The 16,666-nt window shown below is 41.5% G+C and overlaps 1 protein-coding gene across 13 annotated transcripts in view; it reads right to left on the bottom strand.

Moving 5' to 3' along the window:
- PPP6R3 (protein phosphatase 6 regulatory subunit 3) overlaps window positions 1-16,063 on the bottom strand; it is a 57,246-nt gene extending 41,183 nt beyond the window's left edge. For 10 of the 13 annotated variants that reach the window (XR_009724514.1, XM_061346873.1, XM_061346888.1 and 7 more), the window contains exons 1-2: window positions 15,922-16,059; window positions 3,778-3,945 (exon numbers count right to left, since the gene is read on the bottom strand). The gene's annotated coding sequence lies outside the window, so the exon portion shown is untranslated. Of the gene's footprint in view, window positions 1-3,777; window positions 3,946-15,921 lie in introns of all 13 variants that reach the window. The other 3 variants (XM_061346917.1, XM_061346957.1, XM_061346880.1) reach the window with 2 other exon arrangements.
- Window positions 16,064-16,666: the final 603 nt, after the last annotated feature.

Here is a 16,666-nt window from a genome sequence, read left to right as displayed (position 1 = left end):
ACAGGGATCTAGACCACTGCAGAAAGACAACCAAGGAACCTCTGCTAGTCAGATGAAGGCTGGTTTTAGATGACAACTGGATGTTAAAAGCATATAGAGCTTCCAGTAGGAACTTCACAGGTTTTACAGCAATACCTAGTTTCATTTTTCAGCAAGAGAAACTTCTGTAAGAAAAAGCATGTAAGTGTCAAGCTGAAGATTCTGCAATATACCAAAGTCTGAGAAATACTACATAGAAAATTACAAGGACTGTTAAAAAAACAAACCCTAACGTAACTGTCAATTTTTTCATGTAGCACCCTATTTTCTTACTAGAGGGTTCAAGCGCACAGATGAAAAATCAAGTTACTTTTGCAACAGCAAACTTTCCCATGACTAAAATACATCCTAAATTATTCAGCCTTACTTCAGCAAAACAGATTTACAGCTCCTGTGTAGCAACTAACAAAAGACAACTTAGTAGTTGGCTGCAAGGAAAGCAACTACCAAGAAAGTTCTTGGTGCCACTACAGGCTTTGAAGAAGGTCTTACATTTCTTGATGATAAAAGGAACTCTGATGCAAAAAATCCACTGCATTCTAAAAACCAGAGGCAGGTAGGTTTGGGGAAGGACAAAGTAACGTCGAAGATAAATTATTACTCTTTTATCATTAAAAGAATTTACCCATCTTTTTAAGACCTTTAAATGCGTTAAATTTCTTTAAAATGCTACACATGCCCTTCTGCCAGCTTCAGCTTCATATGACCTCAACCAGTTAGCTTTGAGGTACATTTAATCAGTTCCCAGTTCTATTTTTTTTCCCCTCCTTTCTCCAAGCAACAGACAGTAATTAGGCATCATAATCATTTATAAAGTGCTTATGCTTACACTGGAAGCAGACCACCTGTTCAAAGCAAAGCTAAGCACAAGTGCATGTCAAAAAATTTTAGAGCTAAACAGAATTACCAGTCACCCCACTGGAAAGACAAGACACTTGAGTGGCTACTTTTCAAACTATATTTCACTCAGCCAGAGCATCACCCACTAAGCCTGCTGCCTACAACTGCCGGCACCAAGAGGGGAGGCGGAGGCCAGTCCCTGTGCCCAAGGGGCAGCAAGATGGCAAAGTGGAGCAATCCTCAGGAAAGGGGCCCTCAGCCCACCTGAACCTCCTCCTCCTCCCATAAGAGCATCTTTTAGACCACTGCCCCCCTCAACTCCCAGAACAGTCATATTTGTCCACATACATTGCCACCACAGTGGCCCACAGATGTCACAAGCTACCTTGCTGCCTTTTGTTCCAGGCCCTATAAATACATTGGCCCTGACAGCTGGTCAAGCTCCTGAACTTCAAGGCCCTCAGATTCAAGGATGATTGGAACAAAAAGTTCCCAAAGCAGCAGAGTGGCTGCTCACTTCTGCATGGGGAAGGCAGATGGGTAGTTGCAGGAGACACAAAGAGAAGGCAGCATCAGAGGGAGTACACCATGGTAAAGATGGCCACTGCTCATACAGCTGATGGTGTGTAGCCCATGGAGGTGGATCCACCCAAAGACCAAGAAGAAATAATGGATCTATCTACAGCATAGCTCCCTTGGCAACACTGCATCACGCCAGGGCTCTTTTCCATAACACCATAAACACAGCATCACAGGAACACCCAGCCAGCACTCACCAATCTGCACAGACTCTGTACCTGTGGAGGTACATGGTACTTTGTCCCATGGAGGCTCAGCCTCCATGCCTGGCTGCCCTGAAGGTTTACCCATTCCACTTCCTCGCATTAACAATTATTTTACTGATTGCTACAGGTTGTGTGAGCCCTTCTCTTTTCCTTCTGAAGAGAGGCTAGACTAGATGAGCTTTAAGTCCCTTCCAACCCAAACCATTTTATGATTCTATAATCATCTTAGTAAGACCTCAACATCGAGTTGTAACATTCACGAATTGTGCTGGAGCATTCTTTGCACATAAGCTAGCAACATTTCAGTGTTTTGAACAATTTGCAGGTAAAGTTTCACTTATACCACCCCACCCCCCCAAAAAAACAACAAAAAACACAAAAAAAAAAACCAACAAACCCACAACCAACACCCCACCCCCCAAAAAAAAAAAACCAAACAAGACACCACACCTTCTCCCAAATGCCATCAAGAATTCCTGGGTAACCAAAAATCATTTCAGAATACAAGAGAAACACCTCCTCACGTTCATTGACTATTGGACAATTTAAACTTGTACTACAGATACAATTCCTGCCAGACCCTGTACTCATTTACAGCACATACAACCACTATACCTTCAAGAGTGTAACTACATACTCAAGTGAAAAGCAAGCAAAAGATATCAAGTGGTAGTCCTTGTTTGACTGGAAGAGAAACAAGTCAGAAAACTGCATAAGGACACAGTAATTTTCATAACATCCTCTTTTAACAGCTGCCTCTCCTCCTAATGAGAAGGCAAATATCAGACAAAGGAAAAGGGAGCCTGCTATGGCAGCAGAACAGTTAAGAATTGAGATAGAAATTATATCACTTTCACCCTTACTTATCACAGTAGCCTTCCTTATTTATGCATACTGCCTGCACTTCTATCTAGGCCAGAACTCTCTCTCTCTATATATATATACACACACACACACTTTTACATAATATGTAGATAATAGCCACAACGTGCATATACCCACATGCCTAATATGACTGTACATCCCAGTAATCAATTGCTTTGGCATGCTGAATTACATGAACAAGTCCAAACTAGTTAATGTTTATTCAAAGACACCAATCTCTGAAAAACTCAAGAGGTCATAATTGTCCAGCAAAAGCACAAAGATCAGCTGAAATCTACAGTTTGCCATGAAGTTACAAGAGCAATTTTATATCAAGTAGAAGTACATTCCTGACAATTCTTATACTCTATAACAACCCATGGTGTGTTAACAAATTAGATCTTCATTACCTGAAATAGCTACAAATTAGATACTGATCTCCCCAGCCAAAATAAAAAGGATGAATTATTTTCTAGTAACTCCACTTCAACAGCTGAATATTCACACATTTAAAACACTCCCTGGTCAAAAAATTCAGTTATATTCTTATTTTGAATTCTCCCAGCTATATTCAAAATGAATGTATCTATGTACTTACACAAGACAGCTCCACACTAATATAAAAAGCAAGCTAAACAGTGCATAGCTGTTCAGAGGACAATTTGCCACTGAAGTATGCAGTTTAGTACCAGAAATTCAGTTGCAAAAGACAGTATTACCACACTTCAATATCATAACCTATAGTGCTAAACAGCATTCATACCTAATGTATTTCAGTTTATGAACATATTTGCTTTGAAATTCTCACAAAGAATGAGAAAGTGGGCAGCAATTACACCTCCTGGCACAAAAGCAAAACACTTTAAAACATATTCTCTGTAAAACAAATAGAATAACCACAGCAGTGTGTCTAATGACCCTTGATTCCCATTGTAAGATCAAAGCAAGGCTGAGAAAGAACATAGTGTAACAGCAGGGTGGGTTAAAGACAAAGTTAGAAACAGCCATCTAGAAAGCAATCCAAGAAAACCTGCAAGGAAAGGGAATGAATGGGCACAAAGTCTGAACTGCAGAAAGAAGAGTAGCTTAGAAGGTTGTAAACATGAACCTACAGAAATCAGGTAGTAAGCCTTTAGCGGACATCAGGAACAAGAAAAACTTAAAGCACTCAGGAACCACTTAAAATGCAAGGCTTTACAGATGCAGAAGCTAAATCTACTGCTGTAGGTGAAGTGGAATAGTTTCTTACCTGTAAAAAACAATTTTTTTTTTAAAGTTAAAAAACAATGATTTGTATTCTTTCAGGCTCCTTGCCCATTACAGGGGATTCTGGCAACAGCAAAAAAATTTTCAGTCTACAGTATTAGCAGATTAGCAGGACTGAATTAGGAGTGAATTAGATGAAGTAGATTTCTTCCTACAACAAAAAAAAAGAAATATTATAATTTGATACTGTTTAATACTTATTTTTAAACCAACTTGAATTAAACATCCCCCTTTATTTTTGGGAGACAAACGAAGAAACTTCATTGCCTCATTGGAATAAAACTGCCTTTAAAATCTGTGCCTGACTGTGGAACCTAACACAAATCCAGACTCTTTTCTAATGAACAATTAGCAACTGCTTACGAAGTAACGTCTTCAGAGCTAGAATAGACGTTATTACTTGTTTTTTGCAGCAGTCTTATTTCCTTATAGCTATTCTGCTTATATTAAGACCCAATCTGCACAGAAAAAGAGCCACACAAACATTAAGAATGACAGTTATTTTGGCTAAGTCTGTATAAACAATTCAGCTAGTTTCAATCTGAAAACAGCTTGACTTGGAAGGAAACAATACAGCCCACATACAAACTTATAAAGAAACCGCATTCAGTCATGAAGACAACTTCTGCTTTTTATAGTTTAATTCTTCCAACGTAAAGGGAAGTACCATTAAAGAGCTTAATTAGATATCTACAAATGGCTTCAGAGTGCCTGTGCTTTGGTCACACCAAATAGGCAACAAAAAGCATCTGATGTAGCCGTTTCCGGAAGCTGGAAGATGAATTTCTAACACAAAAATTCACCTCCCTTCTCCATCAGTTACACAGGACTTTTGGATTTTGTTCTTCAATGCAGGTTTCAAGAAAGACAAGATGTTTATTTCTTTTGAGAACAGGGGTAACATTGGTCATTTAAAAAAAAAAAAAGTACTAGCAACTAAGGCAGCTAGCAAAGATTTTAGCACATTAATTCATGTCCATGTCTACCTAGCATATGCCCAAAAAGCTCTGCTATCAGAGTTTGTCACAAATGTATCTTCAGCTAAAAAAAAAAAAAAACAAACCCACAAAAAAGCCCACAAAAAAACCCCAACCAAACCAACGACAACAACAAAAAAAGCACAACAAAAAAAAAAAAAGCACCACTACCAAAACACAAAAACAAGCAAACAAAACAAAACCAAAAAACAAAACACACCAACCCATACACCTTAAAAAAGCATTTCAAGCGTCCTGCCAAAGCGAAGATTTTTTTCTGACTTGAAATACCAGGTTATGAGCTCCAACAGTTCTGGAACCAAACCCAACAAATACACATTTGCATTTTTTATTTTTTTTTTTTTCCACAAAAGCAGAAGGACTCCAAGCCTTTATACACAAACACTAAACACAACATTTTTATGCTATTTTAGTAACCAAGAACCTAAATTCAATGTAATATATTAACCATACTATTTTCAAAGATCATATGTTTCTCATATGCAGACCTTCAGGTCTGTATGTCTGGTAGACTTGCCAATCCCTTGGGAGTCAAGTGCCTAACTACAGCAGAAAAAGGGAGTATAATGGACTTCAGTTTGCATTACTCAAGTCTCCTTGGTTATCACTTCTGCATTTCAAATGCACACCTATGCTCAAAAGTAGAGCTCCAAAAAGGGTACTGCCCAAGAAGCTAGCGATCAGTTCAGGAAAGCTAAAGCCCAGTTAGAATTGAGTCTGGCCACAGATGTCAAGGATAATAGGACAGTCTTCTAAAGGAATGTTGCTGCCAAAGAAAGACTAGTGATAATGTGGGCCCTCTCTAGAAGGAAACAGGAGACCTGGCCACCCTGGATTTAGAGACTACTGAGGTTCTCAGTGAATTCTTTGCCTCAGTCTTCACTGGCAAGTGCTCTGACCACACTGCTCAAGTCACAAAAGACATATGCAGGCACTGGGCAAATGAAGCCCTTAAGCCCACTGTAAGAGATCATGTTTGAGATCATTGATAGTTCCCTCAGAACCTCTAAGCAATCCTCAAATGAAGTTGCTAAGCCACTGTCCATCATATCTGAGAAGTCATGGTAGTCAGGCAAAAGTTCCTGATGACTGGAAAAAGGGAAATATATCCCCACAGACCAGTCGGTCTCACCTCTGTGCCTGGCAAAATCATGGAGCAGATTCTCCTGGAAGCCATGCTAAGTCACATGAAAAGCAATGAGGCAGTTGGCAACAAACATGGCTTCACTAAGGGCAAATCCTGCCAGACCAATTTGGTGGCCTTCTATGATGGGACTACAGAACTGATAGACAGAGGTAGCGCAACTGACTTAGTCTACTTGGAATTTCCACAAGTCCCACACAAGACACTGTCCCACACAATAGCCTTGTCTCTAAATTGGAGAGGCGTGGATCTGATGGATGGATCACCTGCTGGATAGCCAAACCAGAGAGTTGTGGTCAACTACTCAATATCTGTCTCTAGACCAATAACGAGGGGTATATCTCTCAGGGGCTGGCGTTGGGACTGATCCTGTTCAACATCTTTGTTGGGGACATGGAGAGAGGGATTGTGCGCACCCTCAGCAAGTCTGCCAATGGCACCCAACTGTTTGGTGCAGTTGACATGCTGGAGAGAAGGAATGCCATTCAGAGGGACCCTGACATGCTTGAGGGCCAATGCAAACCTAATGATGTTCAACAAAGCAAAGTGCAAGGCCCTGCCCCTAGGTCAAGGAAATACCAGGCACAGCTACAAGTTGAGCAGCGAAGTGATTCAGAGCAGCCCTGCAGTGAAGGACTTGGGCGTGTTGGCCAATCAGAGACTGAACATGAGATGGCTTCAGTGTGTGCTCACAGCCCAGAAAGTCAACCATATACTGGGCCGCATCAAAAGGAATGGGACCAGCAGGTCAAAGGAGTGATCCTATCCCTCTACTCTGCTCTTGTGAGACCACACCTGGAGTACTGTGTGCAGCTCTCAACGTAAGAAGGATACGGAGCTGCTGGACTAAGTCCAGAGGACGGCCACAAGGATAACAGGGCTGAAGCACCTCCTGTATGAAAACAGGCTGAGAAAGTTGGGGGTGTTAAGCCTGGAAAAGAGAAGCTTTGTGGAGACTCACAGCAGCCTTCCAGTATCTGAAGAGGGCCTACAAGGATGCTGACAGGGATTCTTCATCAGAGACTGTAGTGATAGACCAAGGGGTAACAGGTTCAAACTTGAACGGGGGTATTTAGATTAGATATAAGGATAGGTATAGAGGCACTGGAAAAGGCTGTCTTTGTTGTGAATGCTGGCAGTATCCAAGGGCAAGCTTGACACATCCCTTGAGTGAGCTAATGGGAGGTTGTCCCTGTCCATGGCTGGGGGTTGAAACTAGATGATCTTGAAGTCCTTTCCAACCCAAACCATTCTATTATTCTATATAGAACGTCAGGTACTAGATGCTAAATAGGTGGATTACATGATCAAGACACAGACAACTGAATTGAGACTCAGTATCTTCCAGAAGCATTCTATCACCATTTCTGTCACATAAAGTGGTAGAAAGCCCCCTGCCTCACGTTATTTAAACCATGAGCACTTAATGAAAGTACAGATAGCAGCATAACTAGCTTTCCTTTTCTGAGAGACTCAGCTTACAAAACTAAGTAAAAACTGCTTTGAATATGAAGATTGCACCAAGTCTGACTTACAGAAGTTGAATGATTTACAGTAATTTTTATCTGGGTATATGCAAAAATAAGTTTTAGAAGAGAAATTAGAAACCATCAAAACAACAAAAGTTCATTGACATGTAAGAGTTTGAAGTGGCTATCAAGGTTATCTTTCTTTCCTCCTTCCCCCATACCCGAGACAATTCATATTTTGAGCAAATCACTCCGGCAATCCGAGTTTTGCCATGCTGTGCAATTATAAACAATACATATTCCAATTTTACCACATTTTCAGGCACAGATGTCTCTGGTACCTCCACTGAAGTATGCCTTTCCCACAGAATTCTTCTACATTGATGGAGATTACTAGAAAAATCAAGACTGCCTAGCAGGCAACCTTTTTCCAACTGCAATATGCACCCTACTTATTAAGAAAAAGCCAAAAACTTACATGGAAATACCAGATTTACTTACTGTTTTCTCTGCAATCTTAAAAAAAAAAAAAAGCATCTTTTTAAGCTCTACTTCAGTGCTTCTCTCTTGAGCATCAGAAGAGAAAACTTATTACACAGTGCCTTTCAAAACTTTACCAAAGCTGTAAGTGGCAAATAAAAGGAAAGCCTACCTCAAAGATTCAGTAGCATTTTTTAAGAAACCTGTTTTCAAAGGGAGATTACTTTCATACACTAAAACTTTCCACTGAAGTGATCATCAGCTGTGCAATATTCTAAGTGCATATATGCAGAGTTTAAAAAAAGCCATTCAAACAACATGCCATAGTTTAGGGGTACAATCTTTTGGAATGACCCTTATTTGAACTGGCTATGTTTCCTCTTATTTTCTTAATGCCTTTTCAAGACATGGTACAGCAATTCGCCAAAACACTTCTGGCACCCATTCCTTCCTATAAGTCCCTTCTTTAGCTCTCAACACATCTGTCAGCAGCTTTCTTCAACCACAAGAAGATGTCTCAACTTTCACCAAGAAATGCTACTTCATTACCTAGAAATTACCAAAATAACGTTATAATTAATCCAAATGCAAGACAAAGTTTCTGAAAGTTACACCACTACATTACAGGTACTGAAAACTACTGTGCTGCATGCCTAAAGCAAGTCATTTAAAATGCTAGCTCCAAACTTAACATGGTGAAGTATTTGCTACACCATTACACAATAGGGCTCTAAAAAGCAATACCCTGCTGATCAGAAACTTGTAAGTCAATTTACTTAAGAACTGAAGTCTTCTATCCTTTTAAATAATATTCAGAGTTTCATGCAGATTTTGTCAAATCTTATTACCATTCCATAAAGTGAAATCACTAGGGCAGCAAGCAGCACAGAAATAAAGTTAGTCTGAAACATTTGGAAGTCTAGACACAAAACTTTACAGGTGGTTTAGCCACAATAAAAAAAAAAAAAAAGGCAGCAGTTGCAACTCTTTCCCTCTCCAACACTTTCTTTTGTTCAACTGCCAGTTTGTTTTCAGGGTTATTCTGGGATGGATTCACTGGCTGTTGCTTGCAATTAATAATAATAAAAATAATAGTAATAACAACAACACTGCCACTTTTTTTTCCTCCACAGAAACCAACTCTGCAGTAAAAGACATTTACCATTTTCACTTGCATTCTGCTGCTTTGTATTTCCACTATATAGCATCAGTCACCAATTCACATTTCCAGAGAAGACCTTAATCTTCACAATCTCAAATTTAAACAGTTATAGACATGGAGATAATCTATAATCCCTCCCTCTCATACAGATCAGTACTGTAGCTGAATGTTTCCAGTGGCTCTATTACAACTTCAGTATGGGAGGGAATCAGAGGGCTGGGCTTGGTCAGCCTGGAGAACAGAAAACTCCGGGGAGATTTTGTAACAGCTTCTGGTACATAAAGGAGGCAACAACAATTCCAATCTGGACAACTAAATTCCTTATTTCTTAACTGGACAGTGAGGGATTCATTTATATTTTTTAATTCCATCTCTGAAGCAGAGCATCCAAGCAGCATGGACTCAGCTGTGTTAAGGCTCATTTGAGTTTTTTGGGTTTTTGTTTGTTGGGGATTTTTTGGGGGGGGGGGTGGCTTTTTGTTTTGTTGGGTTTTTTTCTTGTTGTTTGGGTGGTGTGCTTTTTGTTTGTGGGTTTTGGGTTTTTTTGGTTAGGTTTTCTTTTAGCTCTCAGAACAAATAAATAATACTGAAGCACAGCAGAAGAGCGATACTGTAACAGGTAACCACAGGGAAAAAAAAAATAACCAATATGCTCATCTATGACTGAACTTATACTAATAAGACAACTGCACCTGGCACAACTACTGAGAAATAAAAGCAATAAAACATTTATAATGGGTTGAGAAAGAGTAAAGTTGCAAGTTCAGTCCTCAATCATGTACTACTCGTCTCACAGCATAATGTGTAAGCTTTTGGATTATAAGTGACTCCAGAAGAGAGCCTCAGCCTGAAACAACAATGATGCTACAAAAGTAGAGAAAGAGCTTTCATAATCTGATGGCAGAATAGATCCCTTTTAAATGAGAAAAGACATCCCATAACACCACTGGTAAAGCAACAGGAAGGACCCAGTAATTTCAGAAGGAATTGTGAAGTTTTACAAGTATCTACCAGTTAATTAAATTTAAGCACTGAAGCTATTATGAACTCACAGCCATGACAGCAATTGTCTTTTCTTGCAACCTGCAGAGCTCAACAAGTTATGCAATGGTCTCACGCCAATTTTTATCAACTGCTGGATTTTTACCTGTGTTGCCTCTAAATCTTCCTTCATTTACCTTCTTTAAAGCACTTGTTAAAACAAAACCAGCACACTAATCACTACAGTAAAGGCAAGTAGCATAAGAAGGTTCATTTAGCTCTATGTTGACCATTAAAAAGCATAGACCTCTCATTAATGTTATCTTTACCACCTCATCAACCAAATTTCAGCTAAACAAACTCCATGTTCAGCATACATGCTTTTGCCATTAAATGTGGCTTGAAGCTGTAACAGAGCCCATCGCAAGTACACAGATAGAAGGATCCTTCGACGGAATGCTTGATTGTCATTTTCCTTCTTTTTTCAAGATGCTTGTTGACAGCAGCTAATTTTCTCAAACAAATGTCATCTACAACTAGTTTTCTAGAAGTTAACTTCCAAAGATACTTGGGTATTTGGCAAGTTTGCCAAGGGAGTAACAGAAGAAATAATGTGAATTACTGCAGTTCAAACCAGTCCTAAAGTTTCCAGTTAATCTCTTTGATATTGGAGACTGGTCAAAGTAGTACATGATAAGCAAGAACAGAATATGAAGACAGTCCGATGTCTGCTCTAAAGGTAATCTTTCTGTGAAACACACTGTAACAAGAGTTTTTTCACCAAGGCCTTATCTATGACTTTTACCCTATTGTAACTTAGTAAAAAAAACCAAACAACCCACAAGACAGAGTTTCCACCATAGTTACACAGAATAAAAGCAAACAGCATTGTATTTTTACAGTTTCTATGTAAGAAACACTAACTATATGGCCACTCCCGTACACAGATGCATAAATCCACCCTCTGGAGGCAGTGGCTGATACACCAGGTATTGAAATACCAATTTGTAGCAAACCTAGCCCTTTTTCTGTTTATTACTCCTTTGCTTTCTGCTCCAACTCAACCCCTCAAACCAGTTATGATACATGATTTAAAAAACCAATGTAGGCACATCCATACTAGCACTGGCTACAACCACTGTATAAAGCACTACTTGGGATTTTATTAACCTGCTTTTTTATTTATTAATTAGGGCACTACTACAGTGGAAAAAAAAAAAGTACATCACCTATGCGGGGACTAGGGCCTTACACTTAGGTCTTCTAGAGGTGCCTAACATATATTTACAGGAAGCATCTTTCTCTCTACTACTAGTTTGGGAAACAATGAGCTTCACTCCAAAAACATCTAGAAGTTAAAATCTGCACAATAAAATTTTACTTTATATACTTGGATCCAGTTAGAAATCCTGCCTATGGTCACTGAAGGTGGGGGCTTGTGGCACTGCACAGCAGGGACAAGAAAAGGCCTAGGATTCATTTCATACATAGTAAAAATGAGAATGCTTTTAGTATTGGAAATGCTATATTCTAGAACATATTTAATAAACCTAGAAACAAGTCACTAGTTTGTACTAAAAAACCCTAGGAGTTTCCATCCTCAATCCCAACCACATTTTGCTACCAAACTGCAAGTCACATGGCCCTTTCACAAGCCTCACCAAGGACCTGCCTTGTCATCATAAAATAGCTTTAGTTTCCTTCACGTTTACAAATATATTTTGGCACAACTGACAAGAGCTGGCCTATGATCTTTCAGTAATCATTTTCCAGAAGACTGTGGACACAGGATGGAGACCACTAAGCCATGTACTCTATCTCCTTGCAGATGCGCAACCTAGACTGTATCACGAGATTCAAAATGAAATAGAAACGTTTTCAAAACTTTGGCTAAGGAAACTAACCCCTTAATCTCACTATGGGGGAATTTCTGCTTGTGCGTACATACATGGTTTTCAATGCAGCTCTGCCTCCCTTCATGCCTTCAACCCAACTCTCACTACCAGTTTCACAGGTTATCTCCTTAGCCGTTTTGCCTAACATATACCACCACTTCAGTGCAGTGTATTACAGCTTCACAGTTCCATATGGTTGTACGTTGAGGTCCTTTTAGTACTCTTCTTCCACTGCTGGCATGCAACACACTCTATAGATTCTGTCACTGAGCATTCCAAGTTCTTAAGTCCCATGGAAGAAGAAAAGATACTCCCATTTAACAGGATTAGCAGCTGACTACAGAGAGTGAGAGACCAGTCAAAGGGTCAGTCAGGAACTTCTGCCCCTACTCCAAACATGTTTCTTGACACTTTATGGAAGCTACTAAGTAAATACAGGTCATGAAGACTCTTGTATTTTACAGTAACAGATATTTTTCCCAAATATTGTGTGAAGAACTATTCCATAAACAAGCAAGCTGTTAACAGTTTATAGATCTTTCTGATCCTACCAATTTAGTCTATCCTGCTTCCTAAGAAATGCCCTAAACTAGCTATAGAGCTGCATATAATATCCAAGATTAGAAAAACATTTTACTTTAGTTGCTTAGTAGCATATGGTTTCTAAAACAGATATTGGCACCCTGACACACCACAATTACACATGCTGTGCAAAGTTTTCAACATTATGTTTGTACTCGCTACACATTTTCTGATTGATCTTTCAGGCTTGCCTCCCACCCCAAAATATCAGGATCAAACGTGATCACTAAGTAGTTTTCCAAGTTCTGTAGTCTCTTCCTCCAACTTGACAAAGATGAGACAAGCAAGACATTATTCTTATTTATCCCTACATGTTTTATTACTACAGAAAGTTTTGCCACAAACAATGACTCCCCATCTTGCTCTTAGGATAATCCAATCAGACATCTGGTCTTCTAGAATTTGGATGTGGTGTCTACTTTGGAATAACACACTTTTCCGAAACCTGACATAGGAAATAACGTAACAGTACCCAGGGATCTTAAGGGTCACAAAGAAAGGTAGTATTATAAGAACCAAATCTAGACGGCAGAAAACATGCTTAAGACACCCTACATTACTACAGAAAACAGATCACCACGCTCATACCAGTCCCTCTACTGTGCAAGCAGAAAAAGGCATGGTTTTCATCTTAAATTCCAAAGGCCACCAATAAACCCAACTGTATGTGAGAAGTGAAGACACAAGCCTCCTGCCTACAAGGATGCTGTGTAGTGTGCTAGAACACTGAAGCTGGAAAGTGTCTTATTTCATTATGCTAAGTAATCTTAAACTGCAGAGTTAAGTAAACACTTCAAGGCTTTTTAAGCACATGGATGAAAGACGACACCAATGGAGAGAGTGTGTATCAGACAGCCCTTCAAAGCGTTTCTCCCTTCCACTGTTTCAATCCCGTATTTTTTTTTGAGCCAGCTTCTTAGCATTGCACAGTACATGCATCTCAAGCTTAAGCTGCAAAGCTGTTGAGCCATAACAATAGACTTCAGTCTCTAGCAGCCTGTTAATCTGTTAATACTAAAACTATATACATTTTTCTGCTTTAATACTTCTAAACCCAAGTTCTATTAATTTGAATTTCACTTGTAGAATATCATTTGATTCTCTGATTGGTATACAGGTTAGAGCATCACCTCTGTAAGTGCAAGAGAGAAGGGTTCTGAAGGAAACAGTCGTATCGGCTCACTTCAGTATAATCCACAGCAGTACAGTGAACAGTTTGCAGGGAGTGTTCTGAAGCAACATGCAAACAATTCAGTATCTTTAGCTTCATAGGGAATAATAATGGTTAGTTGGTTTATGTTTAAAAGACTATAAATATATTAGAGTCACAGCAATTTACATATAAATCTAACTTGCTTGCAAAGAAACTATAATGCACTACCCTGCTTAAAGACATTCCTGTTAGACAGGCTGTTTTTCCTGATTTTCTAAACTACAACTTTCAGTTTAACTCTGTGTTTACCTGAAGCTCATTGTAAACGAACCTTTTCAGCAGTTTTTCTGGCCAAGATAAAGTGTAAAAGTTGTAGAAGATAAATTTCTTTAGCATCTCATAAAGTGCAGGATTCAATACCACATATGTATTCTGCTTTCACACAGAAAGCAAGTATCACATATGCTCAAGCAACATTATAGGTAAACAAATCCTTTAAGTGAATGTTAACAAGTACTAGAATTACAAACTGCAAAGAAATAAACATACAGACTAGATACCACATTTGCATGAAGTCTCGATAACAAGCTATATATAAAAATAATTCTGCATTGCTCTTTTATATATGTATAATAGAGACTATTGCAAGTTACAGTGAGTCCATGCCTCACTACTGAAACCATAAATAAGTAACACATCATCACAGACTCTTACTAGAATGTATGCTATACTGAAAACACACACTGTACTCCAAATAACTGCGCTAATCTATTTGGAACGCTGAAACAGGGCCACTTCTCCTCTTTCATCATTCCAGAGGAGAAAAAAAAAAAAAGAAAAAAAAGGAAAGAAAAAGAAAGAAGGCACACTTATTTTGTGCAGTTCACAGGTTACTTTACTGCCTGGAAATCTTAAGCCAACTTAATATTCAGCAAAAAAAAAAAACAAACCAACCAACCAAACCCACACCATACACACCCCGTGCCATTACAGTACATTTAGAATCCCTCCCCTGAAGATTTTGAACTTAAGTACTATCACTAGCAGTAACATCTTTCATTTCTAAGTTGTCAACATCTCACAGAGAATATTTCCTAAAGCTATCCACCCACTCACAAGTTTCCTGCACTCCTCCAGTCAGAACAATTTCTTTAAAATAGCAACACACCTATAACAAGTATTCTACTGATCTAACTTAAATAACATTTACCCTCAGACATGATCTTTAGCCTCAGTTGTACTTGTCGGACAAGCCTATAACACTTATTCCCTTTTACACTTCAAAAAAGTTCTTAGCGACTAAGGCAAAAGAAATCCTGAAGAACTTTCAGAACTCAAACACTGCTGTTCTTCAAAACTTCTAACTGAAAGAAGCGGCCTTGTTAATAAATAAACAGAACACCACCCCACCCCCCAAAAAACAAACAAAAAAAACCCAACCAAAAAACCTCCCCCACGTCCCCGACAACAAAAAAGCAGCTAGCTAGTCAAAGAAATACTGAGGCACTGGGTTTGGTTTTCAAGAAGGAAAGCAAATGCAAGTTTTCCTATCAGCAACGCTTATCTGGTTTATTATGGGAGAGGTAACCGTAAAGCCAGAATGAAGTTCTCTAAGTTAAAGCAACAGCCCAAGTGACTGCCGGGCGACAGAGTTCTGCAGCCAGCCTTCCCCACCACTTAGACAACACCGCTCACCGCGCTCGGATCTGCTCTGCTTTAGCGGGGAACAATGCGCCACCCGCCAGAGCCAACCGCGCCATGACCCGCTCCCGCGCCGCCCGAGGCCGCCAAGGCTCCGCGCCCAAAAGCTGCCGTGGAAGGGCCGCGGCGTCCCCGCCCCCCCGCAGCTGCCGGCCGGCTCCCCAGCCGGGACGAAACAATGATGCCGGGAAGAAGCTTCGGGGCAGCTGCCGGAGGACCCAACGTCACGGTCGCGGGAAGAAAGAGGCAGGGCACCCAGCAGCGCGGCCTGGGCCTTCCCCACCGCACCCAGGCCCGCAGCACCCAGCAGCGCGCCGCAACCCGCCGCGCCTGACTCCGGTGCTGGGTGCTCAGTGGGCGTGAGCGAGGCGGCGCCGCACACGGCAGGCTCCAGCAGTTCTGCCAGCCTGGATCCGGCGGCGCCTGAGAACCGTCCGGAGCTATCTGCGCGGAGAGGAGCAGGCGGCAGGCCTGCGCCGCCGCCTAAGAGTCACCACCGGAGCGCTGGTCCGCCAGAAGCGGCGGCAGGGAGAGATCACCCCCACCGCCATCCCGCCCGTACCTCGGCAAGCACGCCACCCCGCCACAGGCCCCAGGCTGCCTCCAGTCAGGCCGAAAAACCACCACTTGCCACCATCACCGACGCTCCAAGATGGCGGACATTTCAGCTCCTAGGAGCCCTCCCCTCCATCCGTCCCGCCTGCCAATCATACCGCCCCGGCTCCACCCCGTCCTCAACTCTCGTCTCTCTATTGGGCAGTGTGCGGAGCTCGGCCTCTCACTGGCAGTGTGGTGGATGTCAGTCACTCAGCTGCGCGACTGCAACTGGGTACGAGGGGCGATGGCGGCGGGCTCTCGGCTTCGTTTTGGCCAATCAACGCATGGGGCGGGAGCATCTCGCTTCCCACCTTCCTGACTTAGCAACAAGGTGACGTCACCTGACGGGCGTTTCCCTCACCCAATAGGAAGAGCAGGTTCCTTTTAAAAATAAACCCTCTCCCCCCAGTTGCGAGCGGCGGGGCTCAGACCCGGCACCAGGGGGAGGGGCGGCGGTGACGTCACCGTAGCCTCGCCCCCCCGCCTAGCCATTGGCCAGCGGACAGAGCCCCGCCCCTCGGGGCGCGGAGCCGGCGCCAAGCTGCCTGACAACAAGCGGGTGAGGTGGGGAGGGGGTCCCGGCGAGGGGAATTGGGTCAAGCGGCTGAGCCTTCGAGGTGCGTGCGGCAGGGGTGGGGGTCGCGGTCCTTGGTCTCACTGTGTACCTCCGCCTGAGAGCCTGCAGTGTGTTTTAACGGCAGCGCACCAGG

This window comes from Neopsephotus bourkii, unplaced genomic scaffold, assembly GCF_033783945.1.
Source record: "Neopsephotus bourkii isolate Nb327-2 ecotype Australia unplaced genomic scaffold, CSIRO-AGI_Nbou_v1 NB_42, whole genome shotgun sequence".
NCBI lineage: Eukaryota > Metazoa > Chordata > Aves > Psittaciformes > Psittacidae > Neopsephotus > Neopsephotus bourkii.
This window is presented reverse-complemented; position numbering and strand designations above follow the sequence as displayed.